The sequence below is a fragment of the Hemiscyllium ocellatum genome, chromosome 16, assembly GCF_020745735.1.
Source record: "Hemiscyllium ocellatum isolate sHemOce1 chromosome 16, sHemOce1.pat.X.cur, whole genome shotgun sequence".
NCBI lineage: Eukaryota > Metazoa > Chordata > Chondrichthyes > Orectolobiformes > Hemiscylliidae > Hemiscyllium > Hemiscyllium ocellatum.
The window spans coordinates 30,905,101-30,931,421 of NC_083416.1; the positions used below are offsets into that span (position 1 = coordinate 30,905,101).

Genomic DNA, 26,321 nt, shown 5'->3' on the forward strand with positions numbered 1-26,321 from the left:
GGTGGAGGCTGGTACAACTACAACATTTAAAGGTATCTGGATGGGTATATGAATAAGAACGGTTCAGAGGGATATTTGCCAGGTGCTGGCAAATGGGGCTAGATTACAGGCGGCACGATCTGGCAACTGTCTGTGTGGAGTTTGCACATTCTCTCCGTGTCTCCACATTGCCTTTGGGTGCTCCGGTTTCCTTCCACAGTTCAAATATGTGCAGGTTAGTTGAATTGGCCGTGCAAAATTGCCCGTAGTGTTAGGTGAAAGGGTAAATGTAGGGGAATGGATCTGGGTGGGTTGATCTTTGGAGGGTCAGTGTGCACTTGCTGGGCCAAAGGGCCTGTTTCCACACTGTAAGTAATCTAATCTAATTAGGTCAGGATATCTGCTCGGCATGGATGAGTTGGACCGAAAAGTCTGTTTCCGTGCTGTATATCTCTATGACTCTATGACTCCATGATAGTTTGTCAGGACACTGCCCTGAGGAACTCTTACACTGATATCCCAAGACTCTCTTGAGAGTCCCCACCAACCACATCCATCTTCGTTTTTGCTGGATATGCCTCCAACCAGCTTAGATTTCCTCCAATTCCCATTGACACTGGTTTTGCAAGGGATCCTTGTTGCCACTTTTAGTCAAATGCTGTCTTGATGTCAAGGACAGTCATTCTCACCTTACCTCTGGAGTTTAGCTGTAAAGGCTGTATTAAGCTTGTGGGGCAAGAACAGAACAGAGTTCATTTTGAAAATTTGGTGATTACTTAGGTTTGATGAAAAGAACAGTGGAGCTATGTGTAATGATGTTACGTTTTTTCTTTTTTGTATGTAACTAGCTCAATGGTAATATTTGCATCTCCAGTTGGTATCTGTTTCAGTCAGTGACCTGAACATAATTGTGTCAAGTTGCTTATGTCATTCAAGGTTGAACTTACTGCATTTATATTAATTTTATTTTCATCATTATTGGATAATCATGTTCAGAGACATCCCTTACACAGCAACTACTTGGACTTTTGAAGCCTCACTAAATAAATAATGCAGTGTTCTTCCTAAAGTTTATCAAAAGTCTATCATAGTCTGAAAGGGAAGAACTAAAGGCACCATACAGGATTTCCATAATATGCAAAAACATATTCAACTGACTAGCATGACTGCTGAGGAAAAGTTTACTTCAATACCAAATGAAGCTATTATTCATTCAATTGTGTTATCTTTAAATTTATTTGGAAGTCTTTTCAATTTCATCCAGAATAATCACTAATGAGTGTAATAATTAATATGAAAGAAGGTGTACCTTTATCTTTTGTGGCTGACTGTCAGTCAAGTCTCAAAGTTAGCTGAATGCCTTGCTGTTTTACAGTTTGAAGCGATGCCACCTGTAGGATGAAAACCCAAGAACAACTTCAGGCAAATCTCTTCAGTTTTTTGCAGCTTTTTCACAGTTGTAAAAGGACATCGTGGTCAAGTCATGCTCAAATTTGCATGGGTTATATTTTAGTTTTCTAACCAAATAACTTTCTGCATGGAAGAAACAAATACAAGGGAGATTAAATAGGAGTTCAAAACTCGGAGGCATATTTTGAAGGAGAGGAGAAAGATTTAGAATGGAATGAGGACAACTTTTTTACATTGAGCTGTTTATGTGCAGAATGAACTGCCAGAGAAGGTGGTAGATGCTGGTACAGTTACAACATTTAAAAGACATTTTGATAAATTAATGAACAGGAAAGGTTTGGAAGGATATGGGCCATGCGATTGCAGTTTAGTTTAGGAACTTTGTCGGTGTGGCCTGGCTGGACTGAAGGTCTCTTTCTGTGCTGAGTGACTCTATGACTCTATGATTCTACATTTTCATCGCGGCACCCACACAATTTTCAAATGTGCTGTTTTTGGAAAGAGGTGACCCAAATGTCTCCGACATCCAGTGGGACAGCATCAGTAATGTTCAAAAGTCCACCCTCATCCACCTTCTTTCCTGATGCTGCAACAAACTTTGTAAATTCCAAGTCAAAGAATACAATGGAAAAGAAAAATGGGACATTTAACACTACTATGATATACAACAGTTGTGGAAATAATAGCAGTTCCTGCTTGTAATATTTTCGTGTTCCTGAGTGTGGAATTTGGAATTATACCTGTAAAGTGAGATGTACCTGCCCACAGGCATCTTGCAGCCACGAATAGTCTCATAAGTTCAGATATGCAAATATATATTGCTTGACATACGAAAAGATGGGATGAGTATGGAAGCTTGCCAAAGTATATTAGTTACCCCTAGTTTGAGAGTAATGTTGGTTGGGAATGAAACTTTGCTGATGTCTTGAAACATGTGACAACCAGCAAGACAGGCGAAGAATTATTTTTGTTGTTTGCTCAAAATATTTACTTACACCATGATTATGCTTTTCAAAGTATTATAATTACAATACTCCCACATTGCCATTAGGCTTTTAAATGTTAGCAAAGCATTTCCATACAAGTGTTAATTGAGCTCAGCTCAACCATATGTTTAGAAGTCACTCAAAGCACATGATGTGTGTTTTATTAAAGTGGCCACAAAATCACATAAAGTTTGACCAGTTCAACTAAAATTGAGAATTGAATTTTGTTTTAAGACTTAGTATTGTGATATGATTCTAATCCTGCATTTGTAGATGGAAGATAAAGAGGTAAACCTCGTAATATTTCAAATTTGAAACTCAACCTATGATTCTGATGACACAACATTCAGTTAGAAAGCATCTTTATCTTTCCAAAGCTTGAAGAAAAATTAAAACTAAGAAAAAGGGGATGCATGAAGAGAGATAACGGAATTTTTTTTTCAAAGAGGCTAATTTCAAGTTTGCTCTTAAGCTAAAAATAGAGACGTAGTGGACATTAGGTTGGAACTTACAGAGAATGAGAGGTAAGATGGGAGCCATGACTTGTAACTGATTGCAGATAGTTTTAACAATTCACTTGTAATGTCCAAGGCTGGATTTCCTATAGAAGAACTATATTGAGAAACAAGTATATCTCAAATAACAAAGAAGCAGGAGGCATTTAATCATAGCTCTGACAAACATATTCACAGTCAATTGGGGTGGGTATCTTCTCCTGGATTTATCTTGTCTCTCCAGTCTATCTCAAAGGGACAGAGATAGTACAACAACCAAGGGCATTTACAGTTTTCACAGAAAAATCAATTCACTCACAGAATTTAATGTTTTGACAAAAGATTTAAAATCTCATGTAATAAAACAGAATTTGACTACTCAGTCAGCTTAAGTCAGTTGCTATACTTATAGAACTGGAGATTTCCATTTTGTTTGAACCATTTTTAATGTTCCTGGAATATTGTGTACTGACGATGTAAGTCTATATTTATCCATCAAAAGTCACCATCTCTGACGATCACTTGCTTTCAGAGCACCGAAGTTTTGCATTCTAAATGTATGCTTATTTGTATTATTAATTGAATTGATGGTCAATAAAGTGTATTCAATTTTTTGTAAAAATTGATTAGTTGTAAAATTAAACTTTCAATCACATTGAAAGGTGGATTGAACTATAAAGGAGATTTTTTTTGACCAAAAGGTGGATATAGGTGATAAATGATGCTGTGCTAATAGAATTTATGGTCAATCTTGGTTCTAAGTGCTGATTACTACAAGTTGAATTTCCTTGAGTCACTAAGTGAGAAAAATGCAAGCGTAACACTTACATCTTAATTAAATCCCATGAGTACAATTTTATAGGAGTTTTCATGATGCACAATAGAGAGTTTTGTTACATCAACATATGGCAAATGCGGCGAGGCCCATCTTGATAATGAGATCATTTCATTCCAGCTTTTATGCTTTTCCTAAGTGACATGGCAAGAGTCTAGTAAGGCACCAGTAAAATGCCAATTGATGAGTATTAACACATGTTGAGCGCCTTGGCATGGCTTGCCTCATTAATATTCAGAGTCCTGTTGACCAAACTTACCAAACAAGCTAGATGTCTGGAAAACACGATGAGGAAACCAGACTGTGCAGCTGGTGAATTCAGCTTGCAGCTTGCACTGAATGACCTCAATATTAAAAGCCAACATCTCAAGCACAGTCCATGGCAATGACCACACACAACCTAAATCCACAGACAGTGGTATACAACAATTTGTATACCATGTATTCTAAATGTACTCTAAGAGTACATTTTGAGGTAGGTGAATGCAAATGAGTGAAGATATTGCATACAGCAATTATGGTAGAGATTGTAGAGCATGTCCCTTGATGGGAAAGTGGGTACAGGAGCGGAGGTAAAGTGAGTGTCAGATATTGAGAGAAGATGATGGCATTTACCCTGGTGAAGAGGAGGAGGAGATTTATTTTTCTTCTGCAGTGTTAGGCATTTCTCTAAACAACTGAAAGTGCTTCAACCCAAGTGGCAACGTTGGCCCAGATGGCATGGTCTGGTGTCATGGATTCTGCTACTGTTTCTGTGCAATGAGGAAGTGCCAGGCAACACCCCATCCATCAGTACTTCCACGTCCCTACTCACAAAGCAGAGAAACTACATCCCCCTCTCTGCTATGTCCAAGGCAAATGTCAAGATACATGCAAAGTAGCCCCAGTCAAAATGTCCAATGAGCATTCAGAGATGGTACAATCACAAAGTATGCGGTCTAAACATTGGCTAACTATTGAATGGTGAGTTGTTCTGGGACCAGCATGTCATAAGATGGGCTGAAAATTGAACATGAGAGATCTGATAGAGGTATGATAGATAATAAGGTGAGTTTGTTAAGATAAGGTGAGCAAAGCTGCTAGGCCTTGCTGTGATCAACAAACTAAAAGCCCACCATAACTTGGGTTTTGTCAAAAAAACAATAAGATTGAACTCCATGGAATATTACATGGGAGTCACTCTCAGTCATTTCCAATAATTGGGTGAAGCACTGTGACTAACACAGGGCAACACTTTTGAGGATAGATCAGGGCCAAAGGGAACAGGACATAGCTTTCTGAGGGTGAGAGAAGTTTTGGTGCAAATATCCAAAATCATGAGGGGTTTGGACTGAACAGATGCGAGAAAATATTGATATCAGCAAAAAAACGAACAAATTTAAGATAATTGGCTAAAGAAGCAATAAGGTTGTGGGAAAAGAACATTTTATCACCCAAAGATTTGTACAGTTTTGAACTGCACTGCCTGAGAGTGTGGTATAGTCAGTGAACCTTTCAAAAGGGCAACATCTGAAAAAGAAATATTTTCAGTCTTATGGGGAAAGTCAGGGGAGTGACACAAGATAAATTGTTCCTTCAGGGAAACAGTACAGACTCAACAAGCCAAATGGCCACATCCAGTTCTGTAACTGTACTTTGATTCCATGTTTCCATGATTTTAAACAAAGGATGACCCAGTGAAGCAATTTAAGATCTTACCCTGTCCAGCTTGGAGATTGTATTCAGCAAATATCACCCCTAAATCTGCAAATACATTAAATGGATTTTCTCAGTGTGTTGGTTTGTTTACATAACAAATCACCAAAAATATTATTATTGCAATTGTTGATGCCAATTCAGCTGAATGTTTGTACTCTTAAGCTGCCAACTAGGCTGGCTAGCTGTGAAAGTGCCACATTGCTTTATAAGCATGGTAGCTCAGTGGTTGGCACTGCTGCCTCACAATGCCAGGGACCTGGATTCAATTGCAACCTTGGGCAACTGAACGTGTGGAGTTTTCATGTTCTCCCCATGTCTGCGTCTGGATTCCTCCCACAGTCCAAAGATGTGCAGGTTAGGTGAATTGGCTGGGCTAAATTGCCCATAGTGTTAGGTGCATTAGTCAGAGGAAAATGTGGGAGAATGGGTGTGTGTGGGTTGCCCTTCGAAGGGTTGGTGTGGACTTGTTGGGCCAAAGGACCTGTTTCCACACTGTAGGGAATCTAATCTAATCTAATAATTCCTCACCCACTCATATCCGATTCCTCTTGTATTATGTACTACAGCAAATAAGCAATTTAACTGAAACATCGACCACAATGCTATGTTTCTTCTCCCGGCTTATGGGCAAAAGCTCAAGCAGGAGATCCCCCTCGTGGATACAGGTCCAGTGCTGGTTGGATGAGGCAGAGGATCAACTCCGGTGCTGTCTGGAATCAGCTGATAGGGACAGTCCGCAGGTACCTGGGATGAGTACACCACCATCGTCACAGACGTTATCAGCAAGTGTGTGTAGGACTGTATACCAAGGAAGTCAATCCGGGTGTTCCTCAACAGGAAACCCTGGATAAATCAGGACATATAGAGCCTGCTAAAAACCAGGCGTGAGGCCTTCAGATCAGGAGACCCACCCAAATATAAGGAATCCAAGTATTACCTTTGCAGAGTCATTAAGACAGCCAAGGACCAATAGCGATCCAAACTAGAGACCCAGACAGATATCCCCCGACTATGGCAAGAGCTGAATGACATCACAGTTCTAAAAAGAGACAGTGCAAGATAGCAGACGATGATACATCCCTCCTAGATTGTCTCAACGCTTTCTATGCTTGCTTTGAGCAGAATCTCAGCAGAGAGGTAACACCTACTCCGACAAGTACTGACGAACTTACCCCAACAGTCACTGCATCAGAGGTCAGATCAGTTTTCCTTCGCATGAATCCAAGGAAAGCGATGGGACAGACGGAGTAACAATCCGTGCACTCAGAGCACGCGCAGATCAACTGGCAGAGATCTTCTCGTACATCTTCAACCTCTCCCTGCAGCAGGCCACTGTCCCTGCCTGTTTCAAAAGGGCCAACATCATCACTGTGCCTAAGAAGGATCATGCAGCATGTCTTAATGACTTACTGCCCAGTGGCCCTAACTTCAGTGGTCATGAAGTGCTTTGAAAGGCTGGTCATGGCATTAATCAACTCCAGCATCTCCACTGCTCTTGATCCTCTCCAATTTGCCTATCGGACCAACAGATCCACATCAGATGTCATTTCACTGGCCCTTCACTCCTCCCCAGAACACTTGACACCAAAAACAGCTACGTAAGAATCCTACTTAGTGACTACAGTTCAGCCTTCAACACTATTATCCTCTCATGACTGATTACTACACTTAGTGATCTCAGACTAAGCCCCACTCTCTGCTGCTGAAACCTCAGTTTCCTGACCCACAGGCCACAATTAGTGAAGATTGGGGACAACATTTCATCTTCACTAACACTCAATACTGGAGCCCCCCAGGGGTGCATACTCAGACCCCTACTGTACTCACTGTATATCCATGACTGCGTTGCCAAATACCAGACTAATGCCATTTACATGTTTGCTGATGACACCAACATAGTTGGTCGAATCTCGGATGGCAACGAAACAGATTACAGACGTGAGGTGGAAGACCTGAAAAAATGGTGCACTGAGAACAACCTAGCTCTCAATGTCAGCAAAACCAAGGAACTCACTATTGACTTTCGGCCGGATGTTATTTATGCTCCCCTATACATTAACAGCACAGAGGTGGAATGAGTGGAGAGTGTCAAGCTTCTGGGAGTGGTCATCCATAACAAGCTTTCTTGGATGCTTCATGTGGACACACTGGCTAAAAAGGCCCAACAACGTCTCTTCTGCCTCAGGCAGCTGAGGAAATTTGGCATGATGGCAAATAGCCTTGCCAACTTTTACAGGTGTACCATCGAGAGCATTCTGTCTGGATGTATCGCTACCTGGTATGGCAACTGTACCATTCAAGATCAGAGACGGTTACAGAGATTAGTGAACTCGGCCCAGACAATCACAAAGGCCAACCTCCCAACTATAGAATCCATCTACCAGGCTCGCTGTCAAGGAAAAGCCACCAGCACTCTCAAAGAAGCATCCCACCTTGGCAATGTTTTTCTACAACCCCTACCATTGGGGAGAAGGTACAGAAGCCTGAATACATGCACCAGCTGGTTTTAAAACAGTTTCTACTCTACTGTTGTTAGAATACTGATGCATTCACAAACTCTTAACATTCTCCTGTACTTGTGGTTTTGTTTTTGCTGCTGTTTACCTATTATTTACTTATCTATGCTACTTGAATCTGATCTGCCTGTATTACAAGACAAAGCTTTTCACTGTGCCTCGGTATACGTGATAATAAATTCAACTCAATTCAATTCAATTCAAATAACTGCACAGAGGCCAATATCCCATCACTAAGTCACCCTTTATTCACATGTGCACAGTGCATGGGCCCTGACGAACCAACTGAAAGCCAGTACCTAAACTGAGGGGATGTTCTGAATCCTGTTTATATATTTTTTCTTTTTTTTAACAAGGAAAAAAGCATTAGAGTGGTCAGTGTCAAGCAGTGCCCCGTTTCTGAAGGGTAAAGCCTGCGTGAACGAAAAAGTGAAAGGGTGGGCAGGGGTTAAATCAATTTAGAGTTGGAGGGGGAAACAGGGCACTCCATGCCCCATAATGCCCACCTTTCCCTGAAGTGAATCCCGTTTATATTTGTCAACTGGGTTCCCTGATTGGCCCAGGTTAATAACACAAATCTAGGAACTCTTAGTCCAGAAGATCCACCTGACCCTCGTTCCAGTCACTACAATAACATTATGAGACATGCTAATGATATCATCTGTGAATCATAGTCTATGATTTAATGGTCTAGCTCTCAGCCTCCATCTTCCAGAGTTCTATATTCTTGCAGCTCAGCACACTGAGGGAAACTGAATTGCTTAACCTGAGCCCAGACAAAACTGTCAGTGACTACAGTGTACACATGCAGAGACAAGTTGCTGTAATAAAAGTTCATTGAAATCTTGAGTACTACAAGATCCTTGTCTCACATTTATTTACATAAATATCACTCTTGTAGAACATTATGTATTTCATCACTTTATGTTATGGTGGTAGCACAGTACTAACTACCATTAAATGCTTATGAATGAATCTCACTGAAGATTGGGTAGCCCTGGGTCATAAAGCATTTAAATGACCGACCATATCAAGTTTGTGTGAATAGAGATTTCTAATTTAAATAACCAGAAAGTAGGCTGATTTTCTCTCTACTTATACTTCAAGACCTGTCAAGTTGTATTCCCTGAATTGCTGTTACAATTAGCAAAGTTTCAGCCTGCATCTCAACATTAAAGGGAAGGCATAACTGTTAAAAGATGCCTTACTGGTTTAAAAATAAAATCCATAGCTAAAAGAATCCTTACAGGTTTAAACCTCACACCAATGGTCAAATGAAACCATCAGTTTCAGTATGACACCCCTGTTCAAAAAATGTATTTTAAACACTAAAACTTATTTTCTCACCCAGAGATGGTTACATCTGTACAGAAATCACTTGGTTCTGCAAGTTTGTTTGCTTTAATTTGGCACCAAAGCTGGTTTGAACTTCCCCTGGTGACACTTGCTACTACAGGCCTTTAACTCTTAAAGATATAGACCCACAGTCAGCAAGACTTGTTGAAGTGGCTGCATTTACCAAAAATAAAGTAAAATAGAAGCAAAAGTAAGAAAAATGAAATGGCAGAAGAGTGAAGGGCAGCACAGCCCTCTTGACCTGTCCATTTTCCTTCCTACCTATCTGCTTCACTCTCCTCTCTGACCTATCAGCTTCTACCTTCCCCCCACCCACCTTCATCTACCTATCACATTCTCAGCCACCTTCCCCACAGCCCTGCTCCCATTTGTCTCTCAGCCCCCCGGCCCATAAGCCTCATCCTTGATGAAGAGCTTATGGTCAAAACATCGATTCTCCTGATTCACGGATGCTGCCTGACCGGCTGTGCTTTTCCAACACCATACTCTCAGGCAGATTAGGGAACCAATTAAATTAAAATGATAAATAACATGCCCTCAACTCTACTTCAATAATATAAAATGCTGCAGAACTGAAACAAAAATTGAGAGGCAAACATTTTGAGTTAGATAGGAAGTGACATCTTCATTGAACTATTGTTATTTAAGCAAGAGGCACAACTTTATGTCACAGCTGAAAACATAGAGGATCCCAAGACAATACGTCTTAAACGGAAGTATTTGTATTATAAATACATCTTTTTCTGACGGCAATTAAAAATAATTCAGAAATGATCTGATGAGATTTTAAGGTCCAGCTCAAGGTGTGAAACAACTTTTGAATTAATCGTCTACACTTTATGCCATCCACCAGAAACCCCAATAGGCTTGCGGCTTTAGACAAGGGTAAGCTATTGATAACTTTATTGCCAGATGCCATAGCAAAGAACTCATCTGTGATTTCTTTGGAGGAGACCTCGCAGTGAGGCAAATCAAGTTGGTGTTGCCTCAGCTCTGACGAAAGCCTTCAGGAAAGAGCTTCTGGGCAAGAAACACTGCCTTATTCATTGATGCCTTGCTGGAAAACAGATGACAACATTAAGCCATATTGGCAGGCCTCCATAAATTGCATGCTTTGGATGCAGGGAGGAGAAAGTGAGGACTACAGATGCTGGAGATCAGAGCTGAAAATTGTGTTGCTGGACAAGCGCAGCAGGTCAGCAGCATCAAAGGAGCAGGAGATCGACATTTCGGGCATAAGCCCTTCTTCAGGGCTTTGGATGCAGGCCAACACTATTTCTGCAGACAACAAAATGCACCAAACCAGCAAGATCTGCCACAGAAACAGTTTGTTGCACCTACCCAGTAGGTTTCCAGCATTTTCTCACATTTACAAAGTATGTAAATAAGACAGGGCAGGTGACTGAGGTGTCATTAGGGGAGCACTTTGAGGTCAGTGACCATAATTCTATTACAGGCAGAAGATCCTTTATCTGAAATGCTCGGCACCAGCTGTTTTTCAGAATTTGGAACTTTTTGGTTTTCAGAATGTAACTGTTTAATAGTGAAATTTTAAAAATTCTTACCAGAGAAGCAGACTTCTAACTAAGAACGTGCTTGTCCTTGCCCCCCGCCCCCCATTGCATCTGAGTGACATGCATCGAGTGGGTGACAACTTGGGGGTGTTCACAGAGAAACCCCAGGCCTGACTGTGCTTGGCCACGCCCACCCATGTCGCATCTGAGTGACACACATCTAGTGGCTGTTGACTTAGGTTAACTGTTTGCTCACCAAACAGCCTTGTTAATGAGAAAAAAACTTCACGAGAAAACCTTCAGATTTCGGAGCTTTTCAGTTTTTGGATGTTTGGATAAGTGATCTTCTACCTGTAGTTTTAAAATAGTGATGGAAAAGAATAGATCAGCTCTAACAGTTAACATTCTAAATTGGAAGAAGGCTAATTTTGATAGTATTCGGCAAGAACTTTCAAAAGCTGATTGGGGTCAGATGTTCGCACGTAAAGAGATGGCTGGAAAATGGGAAGCCTTCAGAAATGAGATAATGAGAGTCCAGATATTTCTGTTAGGATGAAAGGAAAGGCTGGTAGGTATAGGAAATGCTGGATGACAAGAAAAAGTGAGCATTTGGCTAAGAAAAAGAAGGAAGCATATGTCAGGAATAGACAGGAGAGATTGAGTGAATCATTGAAAAGTATAAATGCAGTACGAGTATACTTAAGAGGGAAATCAGGAGGGCAAAACGGGGACATGAGATAGCTTTGGCAAATAGAGTTCAGGAGAATCCAATGGGTTTTTACAAATGCATTAATGACAAAATGATAACTAGGGAGCGAATAGGGCCTCTCAAAGGTAAGCAAGGCGGCCTTTGTGTGGAGATGCAGGAGATGGGGGAGACACTAAACAAGTATTTTGCATTATTGTTCACTGCGGAGAAGGACATGGAAGATATAGGATGTGGGGACATAGATGGTGACATCTTGAAAAATGTTCATATTACAGAGGAGGAAGTGCTGGATAACTTGAAATGCATATGGATAGATAAATCCCCAGGACCTGATCAGGTGTACTCTAGAGCTCTTTGGGAAGCTAGGGAAGTGTTTGTTGGGCCCTTCGCTGAGATATTTATATCATCGATAGTCACAGGTAAGGTGCCAGATGACTGGAGGTTGACTAACATGATACCATTATTTAAGAAAATATGGTGGTAAAGACAAGCCAGGGAACTATAGACCGGTGAGCCTGACATTGTTGGTGAGCAAGTTGGTGGAGGGAATCCTGAATGACAGGATTTACACATATTTGGAAAGGCAAGGACTGATTAGGAGTGCCTGCCTCTGTAACCAACTCATCCCATACAGACTCCGGACCACCTTTAACCCAGCAGAGTTTGGACCCGAACAGGACAAACAGTACAGACTGATTAGAAGTAGTCAACATGGCTTTGTGCATGAGAAATCATGTCTCATGAACATGATTGATTTTTTTGAAGAAGTAACAAAGAGGATTGGTGAGGGCATGCGTGGACGTGATCCATATGGACTTCAATAAGGCATTCAACAAGGTTTCCCAGGAGAGACTGGTTAGCAAGGTTAGATCTCATGGAATACAAGGAGGACTAGCCATTTGGATACAGAACATGGAAAGCCTTCCAAATGAACACAAACATATTAACAGAGTGAACAATCTGTCAAACCAAAAAATAATATTTGTAAGATGGCCAAGTTTTTTTTTGTTGTCAACATCGCATATAATGTTGATGGCATAAGATGAGCAGAAGCCTTTCTGACTATCAGCGTTTTCTGTTCTCAAAAGCAAGTTAACATTCACTAACACTGATACTGGAGCTGGTGCCAGCATGTCACCACCATGCATCCTAAAAGACATGCACCCTAACAAATAGCATTACAATGTACTACCTACAAAAATACATCTCTCAGCATATACTGTCTCTCAACTGTGTGCTATGGCAGAATCACACTACAGTGTCAATATGCCAGCAAACTTGTTGATAGCAATGATCCAACAGTGTTAAGATTACAAGCACACACAGACTTTAACAACTTAACACTGATGAGATTCAAACCACACCCAAGGTGGTAAGAATGAAAGAGCCGCAGGTCTTTCCTCTTCAAAGACAATGGTGATTGAAACAGATATACGATCAGCAAGCAGTTAGGGAAAGACCAGGGGAAATCCTTTACACAGACTGGGGATGATCCAGTAAATTCTGTGTCCTTAAAGGTGGTGGAGGCCAAGTCACAGAATATATATATAAAATGAAGAAATAACAGGTACTAGAAGCATCGGGAGATTGTGCAGGGCTATAGCACAGTGATAGAGGAATCAACCACTGTCATGTTGAGTAGCAGACCAGTGTTGACAGGATGAATGGCTTACTCTTGCACCTGTTTTCTATATTTCCATATTCAATGTCCATATAGTAACATCAACCACAACAATGTTCAGCTGTTTTTGGTAATTTAAGGTGATTACACTACAGAGTGCTCAAGTGTTTATGTTTTCTGCAGAATGGCACCAAGGGAGCAAATGTTTCTTCTTTTTTGCGCTCTGTCAGTTGTTGGAACGGTCTCTTTAAAGACGAAATGCAACTGTTTCTAATATGTTTTCTGATGAAACATGAATGTTTTACTTAATCTACATAATACATCATTCAGGAGAAAACATTGTTTCTTCCTGTAATAAATTTGCAAACAATACAATGTCGTTCATCAAAGTCTAAATTGAGTTTGCCTTTTGTTTATGTAGTTCATTATGTTCTTGACATAAGAACCTGTAGATAAGCTGTACTCAATTGCAAAACTTTCCGAGAGAAAAATGTGACTCTGCAAAAAGATGCTTGTTGATTAGTGCATAGATTGGGGACTAGATAAGGTTTTAATGTATTTTGTCCAGTACAGAGGCTGACTGCTCGAGCTTCTCACGACACATTCTAATACCAATTTATTTTCCAGGAAGGAATCCATTCAAATAAGGTTATGGATTTGTTCCCTAATTTTACTTTACCTCTCAAGTCTCCTGCAGCCCATTCCATTGCATGTACATTGTTGATGGTTTTCAAATGATTTTTTTTCTCGGTCTCATACTTCTTAAAAAACCAGAAGTGATTTTTGAGGCTTTCTGCCAAGCATGGGTTGGTCTTCCCTGAAACAGACAGGAAAAGTCTTGTCACCTTCTCTCAGTAATATTGCTGAGACCAAATTACTGGAAATAGCCTAGATAGGCAGCCTCCTTGTTCAGTTCAGGTGACGACTAAAGCACAATAATGGCAATTGTACATAACACAGGGTCCAATGTCACATATACAACACTAATGTCATTCTTGAGGAACAGGGCCACTCAGTAATGCTTGGCAGTAAAGGTTGGAATAGGCAATTAAAATTGATTTAAGGGAGGAACGCCTACAGCTAAACTTTTGTAAGCATTTCTGTTGAAATGTCTAATTAAGACATGTGGAAGTCTTTAAAATTTCAAAAACATCTTGCATTTATATAATACATTTAAATAATGGAACATCCCAAAGTTTTTCACAGCAACATCTTTAATCTAAATGATGCACTGTGCCATATAATGATATTGGGGCAGGAAGCCAAAAGCTTGGTTAAAGAAGTATAACATTACTTAGAAGTACACTGAAGTTTCTCAGAAAATCTTTGTACATTATATCCTTTGGCTTCATGGAAGTGAATGAGGAGAGAAGGATAGAAACAGTCACAGGAATTAATAGTGTTCAGAAGAGGAGAAGATGGAAGGTGGCAGCATGCTAGAGCTGCAGTTGGTATAATCAGAGCATAACATGGGACTGAGAGGTGTAATCCTGTGCAGGAGACCTTTCTATATATGTATATGTACCTAGAATTGCCCATTGGGTATATGGATCCAGGAAATACCTGTGAAGCGCAGGTAGCAGGTTCAATGTTTATTAAAACATGCCAGTATATCAAATTCCCCATGGAATTATCAATGTGGCAGAGCACCAACAGCAACCATTGGCTGCCAATGTTTCAGGCAACATCAATGCAGAGATTAAGGGATCACTACCCGAGTTATAAATTCTTATACGTTGGAAAGTTGCATATTGTTAATGTGCAACTGATATTCTAATAACAAGTCAGATGCATTGCTCAGGCATCTGACAAACATTTCTACATTTATTGAATAGCAGTGCCTTCTGAGGGATATAGCATTGCTGTAACAACCATAATTGCCAGCATCGTGGTCACTACTGGAACAGCAGAAATATACTGAAGCAAAACAGTTGTGCTGAACCAGCAATTTAGGTACCTGAACAAACCAGCAAGTTTTTTTTCAATACCAAAAATATTGTTACTTCAATGCCAATTTGACATTCTGAGCGTATTAAGTAAGAAACAATAAGAAAGGGAAAACTAATATGATGCTAAAAAATCCTTGCAATAGAACTCTTTTATTATGATAATGCACATTGCTGGCTAGGTCAGCATTATTACTCATCATCGCTGCCTCGTGCTCCCATGAGGAGGTTGAATAGTTCATCCACTTTACCAACACCTTCCACCCCGACCTCAAATTCACATGGACCGTCTCAAACTCCTCCCTCCCCTTCCTAGACCTTTCCATTTCTATCTCGGACGACCGAATCAACACCGACATTTACTATAAACCGACTGACTCCCACAGCTACCTAGATTACACCTCCTCCCACCCTGCCCCCTGTAAAAACGCCATCCCATATTCCCAATTCCTTCGTCTCTGCCGCATCTGCTCCCAGGAGGACCAGTTCCAATACCGTACAGCCCAGATGGCCTCCTTCTTCAAGGACCGCAGATTCCCCCCAGACGTGATCGACAATGCCCTCCACCGCATCTCCTCCACTTCCCGCTCCTCCACCCTTGAGCCCCGCCCCTCCAACCACCACCAGGACAGAACCCCACTGGTTCTCACCTACCACCCCACCAACCTCCGTATACAGTGTATCATCCGCCGTCGTTTCCGCCACCTCCAAACGGACCCCACCACCAGGGATATATTTCCCTCCCCTCCCCTATCAGCGTTCCAAAAAGACCACTCCCTCCGTGACTCCCTCGTCAGGTCCACACCCCCCACCAACCCAACCTCCACTCCTGGCACCTTCCCCTGCAACCGCAAGAAATGCAAAACTTGCGCCCACACCTCCTCCCTTACTTCTCTCCAAGGCCCCAAGAGATCCTTCCATATCCACCACAAATTCACCTGCATCTCCACACAGATCATCTATTGCATCTGCTGCACTCGATGTGGCCTCCTCTACATTGGGGAGACAGGCCGCCCTCCTGCGGAACATTTCAGGGAACACCTCTGGGACACCCGGACCAACCAACCCAACCACCCCGTGGCTCAACACTTTAACTCCCCCCCTCCCACTCCACCAAGGACATGCAGGTCCTTGGACTCCTCCCTCACCAGACCATAACAACACGACGGTTGGAGGAAGAACGCCTCATCTTCCGCCTGGGAACCCTCCAACCACAAGGGATGAACTCAGATTTCTCCAATTTCCTCATTTCCCCTCCTCCCACCTTGTCTTAGTCGAATTTCTCGAACTCAGCACCGCCCTCCTAACCTGCAATCTTCTTCCTGACCTCTCCGCCCCCACCCCACTCTGGCCTATCACCCTCACCTTGACCTCCTTCCATCTATCACATCTCCTCCAAGTCCCTCCTCCCTACCTTTTATCTTATCCTGCTGGACACACTTTCCTCATTCCTGATGAAGGGCTTATGCCCGAAACGTCGAATGTCCTGTTCCTTGGATGCTGCCTGACCTGCTGTGCTTTTCCAGCAACACATTTTCAGCTCTGATCTCCAGCATTTGCAGACCTCACTTTCTCCTCCATTATTACTCATATATCAGACAGCAATTAAATGTCAAATATGATTCTGGCATAACATGCAGACCAGACCAGGTAAGGATGGGAGTTTACCTTCCCTCGAGAAAATTATCAAAATGCCATGTTGTAGCTATGCTGCAACAGCTTGGGGAATGGTTGATTCTCGCACACCTGTCTTCTGCACTTTTACTGATGTTATCTAAGCCCAAAGTCTTATCAGTATCTGCAGCTTATTTTTTGTATGATGACATATAGAGTGAATCAAATTGGTTGAATCTCTGATGCTGGTGAGCTCTGGTGAAAGCCAGTATGGATCATCCATTGAAACACAGTCCACCGATTTCTCAGCAACAAACCCAAACAAGCAGACAAAACATGTCCAGAAACCATAGCCACTCTCTCCTACATCAAAGACATCTCAGAAATCACTGACAGACTACTCAGAACCCTTGGCGTCATGGTAGTGCATAAACTCACCAACACACTAAAACAGCAGCTAATGAACTTGGAAGATCCTATACAGACAGCAAGCAAAACTAATGCCATTTTCAAAATTCCTTGCAAGAACTGTAACAAACATGACATTGGGCAAACTGGCAGAAAACTGGCCACTGGAATAGATGAACATCAACTTGCCACAAAAGGGTATGACTCACTCTCACTAGTGTCATTACATATGGATGAGGAAGGACACCACTTCAACTGGGACAACACAACCATCCTAAGACAAGCCAAACAAAGACACACAGGGGAATTCCTATAAGCATGGCATTTCAAGCAGAACTCTATCATAAAAAATATTGACTTGGATCCCATTTACCACCAACTGAAAAAAGAACAGGAAATGACATCACCATAAGAAATGATGTCTTCAGAGGAAATGACATCCCCAACTCAAGAAAATCCAAGCATATACAGATGAACCTTGATTATCCGAACATCAATTATCTAAATTTCAGATTATCTAAAGGAGGTCTCGAGGTCCAAATAGATACACTACATTAAAGAGCTGTTTCAACCCTAATTGCGTCTTTTGTTTACGATGATTAAAAACAAACTTGGCTCGCTGAAATGCCAACAGTCCTGGACATCGATGGGAGCCCAGATGTTTCCAAATGACTGATCGCCCGCCCTCTCTCTCTCTGCCCACACTTTCCCTAGAGTTCTACATAGGGGTGAACCCTAAACCCTTCTTCCCTAGATAATCTCTCCAACATTGTCCTGTACAGGCTGCAGTAAAAGGTTGTGTGTGTGTGCACTATTTGGAGATTTAACCCATTAAAGGCAACAGCGGTCTTACTGTTGGTGTCCAGTCCAGCTGCCCGGGGGTTTGATGGGTTGGCCGAGGAGGTAGGGTGCAGGCAAGTCGACTGAAGTCTGTCAGTGAGTGGGGGTGGCTGGAGGTGTGAGGTTGGGGGTCAGGGGAGTGGCAAGGTGGGGTTGGACAGCTTGGGGGCAGGTGGGGGTGGGGGTGAATGGGTTTGGGGGGACGGCATAGGGGTGCAGGGTGGAGGTGGTGGGGGTAAGGGCGGGTAGGGTTTGGGGCAAGTTGAGGGCGGATAGAGTTGGGCGGAAGAGGGCTCGTGCGCAGTGTGCTGCTGCCTAGATTCCTGAATGGGGAGCAGACTCCAAGCCCCAGAGAAAATCAATTAAACAAATAATCAATTACCTGAACAAAATAGTGTCTGCTCATCTTGTTCAGATAATTGAGGTTCCTCTGTAAATAGAAAGCAGGCTACAACATCAGTGCTTCATTTGGAGGCTCACTGAAGATGTTACCTAGATTGATGACGAAACATCTGAAAATGAACCCTCCAGCTCAGCGAGCAAACCCACATCCAGAACCTCAATCTGAGCTACAAATCTTCTCAAAACTTGTCGACACTACCTATTGAAGATTGATGCAAATGTTTCAGCCTCACCTTTTGCACATTTGTAGATTTGATGGACTTCTCTGTTACTGAGGATGAGGAGAGTTGTGGAGCCTCCAAGTGCTGTTCGGTATTCACCACCTTTCATGACAGAATTTGATAGGACTGAAGAGCTTAGACCTGCTCTGTTAATTGAGGGATTACTTAGCCCTATCAATTGCATGCTGCTTCTGCTGTTTTTCATGCAAATAGTCTTGTATCATAGCTCAGCTGAGTTGACACATCATTTTTAAGTATGCCAGGAAATGTGTTCCTGGCATGCCTTCCTGCATGTTTCAATGAACTGTCATTAATCTTCTGGCTTGAGGTTAATGTTAGAATGGGGGAATACACTGAACCATGAGGCTATATAGTCTAGTGGACTATAATGGAAAAATGAGACATATATAAAAATGAGGAAGAACCATGGCTCACTCTTGCTATTCTTGTAAAATCATTAACCGCGTCTTGCATTGATCAAAGGCCCTCCCCTCTCACCCACTCCAACCTCTCACCCTCGGAACGTGCAGCCCTCCACTCCCTCCGTTCCAACCCCAACCTCACTATCAAATCGGCAGACAAGGGAGGCATGGTAGTGGTTTGGCGCACCAATCTTTGCACCGCAGAGACTAAACGCCAGCTCGCGGACACCTCCTCCTACTGCCCCCTTGACCATGACCCCACCTCCCACTACCAAACCATCATCTCCCAGACCATCCATAACCTCATCACCTCAGGGGATCTCCCATCCACCGTCTCCAACCTCATAGTCCCATAACCCTGCACCGCCCGTTTCTACCTTCTGCCCAAAATCCACAAACCTGAATGCCCCGGCCGACCCATTGTCTCGGCTTGCTCCTGCCCCACTGAACTCATCTCTGCATACCTCGACATGGTCCTGTCCCCCTTAGTCCAAAAACTCCCCACCTACGTTCGGGACACCACCCACGCCCATCACCCCTCCATGATTTTTGCTTCCCCGGTCCCCAACGCCTTATCTTCACCATGGACATCCAGTCCCTGTACACCTCCATCCCCCACCACGAAGGACTCAAAGCCCTCCGCTTCTTCCATTCCCGCTGTACCAACCAGTATCCTTCCACTGACACCCTCCTTCGACTGACTGAACTGGTCCTCACCCTGAACAACTTCTCTTTCCAATCCTCCCACTTCCTCCAAACCAAAGGAGTAGCCATGGGCACCCACATTGGCCCCAGTTATGCCTGCCTCTTCATAGGATATGTGTTGCTGGTCAAAGCACAGCAGGCCAGGCAGCATCTCAGGAATAGAGAATTCGACGTTTTGAGCATAAGCCCTTCATCAGGCTTATGCTCGAAACGTCGAATTCTCTATTCCTGAGATGCTGCCTGGCCTGCTGTGCTTTGACCAGCAACACATTTTCAGCTGTGATCTCCAGCATCTGCAGACCTCATTTTTTACTCTTCATAGGATATGTGGAACAGTCCATTTTCTGCAGCTATACTGGGACCACCCCCCACCTTTTCCTCCGTTACATCGATGACTGTATCGGCGTTGCCTCATGCTCCCACGAGGAGGTGGAACAGTTCATCAACTTTACCAACACCTTCCACCCCGACCTCAAATTCACATGGACCGTCTCAGACTCCTCCCTCCCCTTCCTAGACCTTTCCATTTCTATCTCGGGCGACCGAATCAACACCGACATTTACTATAAACCGACTGACTTCCACAGCTACCTAGAATACACCTCCTCCCACCCTGCCCCCTGTAAAAACGCCATCCCATATTCCCAATTCCTTCGTCTCTGCCGCATCTGCTCCCAGGAGGACCAGTTCCAATATGGTACAACCCAGATGGCCTCCTTCTTCAAAAACCGCAATTTCTCCCCAGACGTGATCAAAGATGCCCTCCACCGCATCTCCTCCACTTCCTGCTCCTCTGCCTTTGAGCCCCGAACCCTCCAATTGCCACCAGGACAGATCCCCACCGGTCTTCACCTACCACCCCACCAACCTCCATATACGTCGTATCATCCGTCGTCATTTCCGCCACCTCCAAACGGACCCCACCACCAAGGATATATTTCCCTCCCCTCCCCTATCAGTGTTCCAAAAAGACCACTCCCTCTGTGACTCCCTCGTCAGGTCCATGCCCCCCACCAACCCAACCTCCACTCCTGGCACCTTCCCCTGCAACCGCAAGAAATGCAAAACTTGTGCCCACACCTCCCCCCTTACATCCCTCCAAGGCCCCAAGGGATCCTTCCATATCCCCCACAAATTCACCTGCACCTCCACACACATCATTTACTGCATCCGCTGCACCCGATGTGGCCTCCTCTATATTGGGGAGACAGGCCGCCTTCTTGTGGAACATTTCTGAGAACACCTCTGGGACACTGCGGACCAACCAACACAACCACCCCGTGGCTCAACACTTCAACTCCCCCTCCCACTCCACCAAGGACATGCAGGTCCTTGGACTCCTCCATCGTCAGTCCATAGCAACACAACGGTTGGAGGAAGAGCACCTCATCTTCTGCCTAGGAACCCTCCAACCACAAGGGATGAACTCAGATTTCTCCAATTTCCTCATTTCCCCTCCCCCCACCTTGTCTCAGTCAAATCCCTCGAACTCAGCACCACCTTCCTAACCTGCAATCTTCTTCCTGACCTCTCCACCCTCACCCCCACTCCGGCCTATCACCCTCACCTTGACCTCCTTCCACCTATCGCATTTCCAATGCCCCTCCCCCAAGTCCCTCCTCCTTACCTTTTGTTTTAGCCTGCTGGACACACTTTCCTTATTCTTGAAGAAGGGCTCATGCCCGAAACGTTGATTCTCCTGCTCCTTGGATGCTGCCTGACCTGCTGCGCTTTTCCAGCAACACACTTTCAGCTCTGATCTCCAGCATCTGCAGTCCTCACTTTCTCCTTGAATGGTGTAGAAATGCTAATAGGAACGAAGTTGGGCCAAAGGACAGAAGCTGGCCCTAAATTTTTGAGGAATTGTGGAGTCTTTGTGAACTTTTAGAAATGATGTTTGGAACTTAGATCCAGGAGTTTAGATACCATTTTTGACAGATCCAATGTTTACCATTAGGCAAAAGGGGGAGAGGCATGACTTGCTCATGAGGATTATCCAAATTCAGCTCAGCCATTTCAATTCAGGATTGAGTTCAAACATCTTATGTTTTCATTATAGTAAGTGTCTAAATCTCCAATTGGAAATTGGGAATTTTAGTTATCACAAATGCTCTTGAAGAGTTACTGAGATGATAGAACTGTAAAGCTGTTTTTAAAAATTTAAAAAAATCCTTCCTTTATCAGTGAGAGATAAAAAAAAATCAAGCTGTGAAGTCAATTAACTCCCTAATTATCTTTTTAAAAAATGTGTACTGGTTATAAGAGGGTCAGCCATGTGGACTTTACAGAACATGAATTACCTGATTTGGGCTGTTCATCTGGTCCAATAAGGAGCCCTGGCTGACTGATAAGAACAGGAGTGTCAGACATCCCTCAATGCAATTATTTCAATACGTACATGTGCCAATGGAAGTTGAAAGTTGTAACATTGAAAATTGCTGTTTATTGGCATTGCAAAGTAGACTATCATTACCACCATTATTAATGCTTGCTTACATCTACAACCTACCGTTAACTCAGTAGGCAACACTGTTTTCACAATTTGATCATTCAAATAAATTATTAAAGGATGAGCTCATTTTTTGGGATTAAGAACATAATTCTTTTTCTTATATGGGATTATGTACTTGAGGGAATTAAAATGTTCCAAATGCCCTTTCCTTAATGAAAGTTTTCTTTAATCTAATTTAAAGGCTTTAATAGATATTTAAACCTGTATTTTGTTTCATTTCAACACTTCCTGAAATCCGCACAGGTGTAAGGCCAAAGGATGGAGTTGGTTGATATGAATTGGCATTAAGTTTGTATGGGGAGATAGAATGGATGGGGGTATGTGTTGGCATGAAAGATATGAGCGACAACTGGGGGTGGGTTGGCACAGGTTGTCAAGGGTTTGTATGGGTTGGGAAAGGGGATTGAGGGCCCACCTTGATAATTTGCTCCAATACATCATACTATCCCAGACCAGCCCCCAACGCAAGGATCCCACCATTCAAGTGAATTTCTCTGAAGGTAGTTGATGATCCGTGGCTTTTGGACTGAAAATTATGTGTACTCGCACTGTTTAGAATGTATAATTTGTAGAAAAAGAGTTGTACACCAAGAGTACACCAGGAGTAAGAAATATCAGGTGAGACTAGATTGAGTTGGGATATCTGGTTGGTCTGGACGAGTTGCACTGAAGGGTCTGTTTCCATGCTGTACTTCTATGTGACTCTATGACTCTATGACTCTATGTCCTGGATTTTCATTTAGTTCATTCTCTGCACATCATGCTTTTCCTTGACAGATCAAATTTCAATATAAATAAATGAGAGGAAGCGGAAGCTTTTCACGAGATACATATCAATCTCAGAGGAGCGGAGTGAACTTGGTTTATTGTCAAACTGCTTTCCTGCATGTTTGCATGAGTGGATTAATCTATTTCTTTTACTTCAAGTAGTACAAAAACATATCATTACGTCAGAAGGGGAACTCTGGGATGCCACACCGTTTTCATCCTTAACAGTAAAGATACATTTTTATGACACCAAAGGTGTCTTTTGCTGGAGAACTTAGACACACAATTTGTTATAAAACTCAGTCTAGCTGCCTGACATAACTCATTGGTGCTCTGTGGTAACCTAATACCTCGAATAACTCTCTCTGGCATGTGTTTTCCATGATCCTATGCTCTCCTGGAAATTAAACCTAATTTAGACTCATTATCAATCTGGAAGGTCACGTCAAAAATCATTAATACATAATAGAAGTAGTTTGGTCTTAAATTAAATTCAGTAATGTTATTGTTATCTTATGCACTAAAATGCAGTTACAGTATACATCATTATTAAATTACATTAAATATCAGTTGATAGCTCATAATGTGCAATGGAAACATTTAAAGCTATTTTGTCACTATCCTCAGAGGTGAATGTTATAATGTACAATTCTATCTTCATGATGCATAACCTTATAGGAATAAAACTTGATTAATCAGGACGCAGCCAATCAACTTTTTCTCCTTATATCGCTTTTCAATCTCTACTGTCATTCATACTTTGCTAAATTCCAAATGAAAATAAAACAATGTTAAGAGGGATTTTCACTATTTAAGGGGACCATGTTTCAAGGTTTGCTGAGGTAGTTTTGCATAGCAAGTGTACAATATGTTTCCTAAATTTGCATTAAGCGTTGTGTGCCTTGGTCTGACATTTTAGCACATTTCTAGCAAAAGTTGAGGAATTTAGTTAAATTTTTCATTAAGACAATATAATTTAACATTTTACCAAATATGTGTTGGCTTACTGAGTTGTATTTGCAGAAGCAGACTTGCTCTTATAAATAAAAATAGGAAACCTTCATAGTATAAGAAACCCTATAAAGTACCAACTACACACATGGCAAGTTTCTCATATGCTCTGGAAGATGTACATCATGTATCAATAAATCACAATCTTATCTGATTACTTTCATGGTAAACATTGCTTTTGCAATTTAAAATACATTTTTGTAACTTCTCAAGAGCCTAAAAGTCAATTTCTTGTATTTTATTACCAAACAGCCATGTTAAATCAAACACAGATGGCATGCCTCTTGCATGCTAAATGATAAACTATAATGAAATTTCTGCAGTTGGACAAAGAGATTTAAAGGCACTTTCACACAGGAATTTTTACTGCTGGTTTTGCTGTGTTCATCGTAACAATTTATTTTTTGATGGATGTGTGTTATAGAAATTTTACCTTGGTATCTATTTGGCAGATGGTATTAAAAATAAATCTGGAGTCAAGATATATTGTTTGTTAAGCACTAAAGTATCAGTCATGCTGGCTACCTAACCTGAATGATTTCTCCCTCTGCAGTCTGAAAAGGCTAGCTTTCATGCTAAAAGAGAAACGAGAGGCCAACATTTTCCTATGTGCTGTAATCATGACTGATCGCAAGCAAAAATATATTTGGCTGTATGTTAAATATATGCTTCAGAACTCATCTGGGTACAATGAAAATTAGAAAATCAACAGAACTTGCAGCATTTTCATTTCACTAACTTAATGAAATGTTGACTCGTACTTTCACAGTCATGTGATTGACACACATGATTTTCTAATATCCATTTGTTCCCTGGCGATCAAGTGCAAAACTCAAAAATGTTTCATCTACAGAGCTTGTCAAAGTGGTAGTTTTGAAGAATGGATCAACTTTTTGTTTTATTTAATTTCACCAAGCATTTCCATTGTAGATACACCACAAATTAAATGCACTAAAACTTCTTGCATTTAACCTTCAGAGATGGCCTAAGAGTACCAGATTACTCATTTTGCAGTTTTGTGCTAATAATAGTTCACCTGATTAACAATCTTGGGAAAATTTCAAAACAAATTTAATGTTAACAGCTAGTTTTAGAAATCTTGAAATGATCTCAACCTGAAATCCCTTCTATCTAGATCATGATATTATATAATAGTTTTAATATGAGTCTAACTGAGTCTGGTCTGGTCTAGTTACATGCATTCAACACCATGATAATTCCTTGAGCTTTATTCGTGCTGCCATTTTGGATTGCCTCCAATTAAAGTTCAGAAATAGAATACTCACTTAACATTTATCAGGAAGAGCAGACTTTCTGTCTGAGTTGGGTTTGAACTCAGGACCCAGAAGTGAAAAGACATAAACTGCACCACCCAATTCCTTGTCCTGATCTTTCTGACCCTTTTTTTTAAAATAGAGATTGAGTTCAGAATTAATGTGAATGAGAAGCAGTTTAAATAAACTCTTTCAGCTCCTGTGTAGGATTTTAACTCACTTGTTAGACATAGAAGTAATATTTAGTGCAAGTGTTTTCCATTTCCTTTATTTTATTTAAAGCACACAGACACACAAAAATTTCTCCCTGTGACGTGTTCATGTATTATTTCACAATGTATACATGACTACATATTATTTTCGATAGTCACATGAGTTCAATGGGAAAAAAACTTCCCTTTATATGGTTCTTTTTACAACATCAAAGTATCGCAAAAATTTTACAGCGACTTAAATAATTAAAAATATATACATACAGTGACATGCTGAATAGATACGAAGACATTACGCCCTTTAAGTAAGAAAAACTAGGTGTCTTCTTTTAAAAAGAACTCTTCTGATTTTTAAGATGGCTGCCACAGGCCAGCTGACATTTGGAACTCCAAGGTGACCAAACTTCTGGAAGTTCCTAAAAGCAGATGACAATGTATTTGCTTCAACAACACCCTCATGAACTTGTCACAATAATCCCTTAGCCCTCTAATTCCAAATGTGTTGAGTAAGAAAGGAGACTTAAGTAAACTGAATATACATAAGGAAATGCTTTGGATCTCCCTGTGCCTTTTGTCATATATAATTGGTTCCGGCCATGGAAGATAGAAGCTACTTCATTAAGTCAAACAGATTATAATTACTTTCCATTTTTTTATTAATAGACAGTAATCACATGATCAAAATTCTTTAGTTTTTAACCTCTTTCATAATAAACTCCTGTTCGATTTGTGACAATGCACAGATGTTAACAGGAAAAATATCAGTATAAATGAACCTATACCATCTGGCCAATGTAGATACACAAGGTTTAAAGTTTAAAACCTCCACAAAATTTGCTATAAATTTGCCTGGAATAGGAAACTGACC

At 41.7% G+C, this 26,321-nt stretch overlaps 1 long non-coding RNA gene across 2 annotated transcripts in view; it reads right to left on the reverse strand.

Moving 5' to 3' along the window:
* The window catches only part of LOC132823179 (uncharacterized), a 74,162-nt gene extending 55,504 nt beyond the window's left edge, over nucleotides 1–18,658 (reverse strand). Inside the window, exons 1-2 of one of the 2 annotated variants that reach the window (XR_009645510.1) lie at nucleotides 18,562–18,658; nucleotides 1,289–1,370 (exon numbers count right to left, since the gene is read on the reverse strand). This is a non-coding gene — a long non-coding RNA (uncharacterized LOC132823179). Of the gene's footprint in view, nucleotides 1–1,288; nucleotides 1,371–10,839; nucleotides 10,925–18,561 lie in introns of those variants that run through there. The other variant, XR_009645509.1, reaches the window with a different exon arrangement.
* Between the last annotated feature and the right edge of the window lie 7,663 nt (nucleotides 18,659–26,321).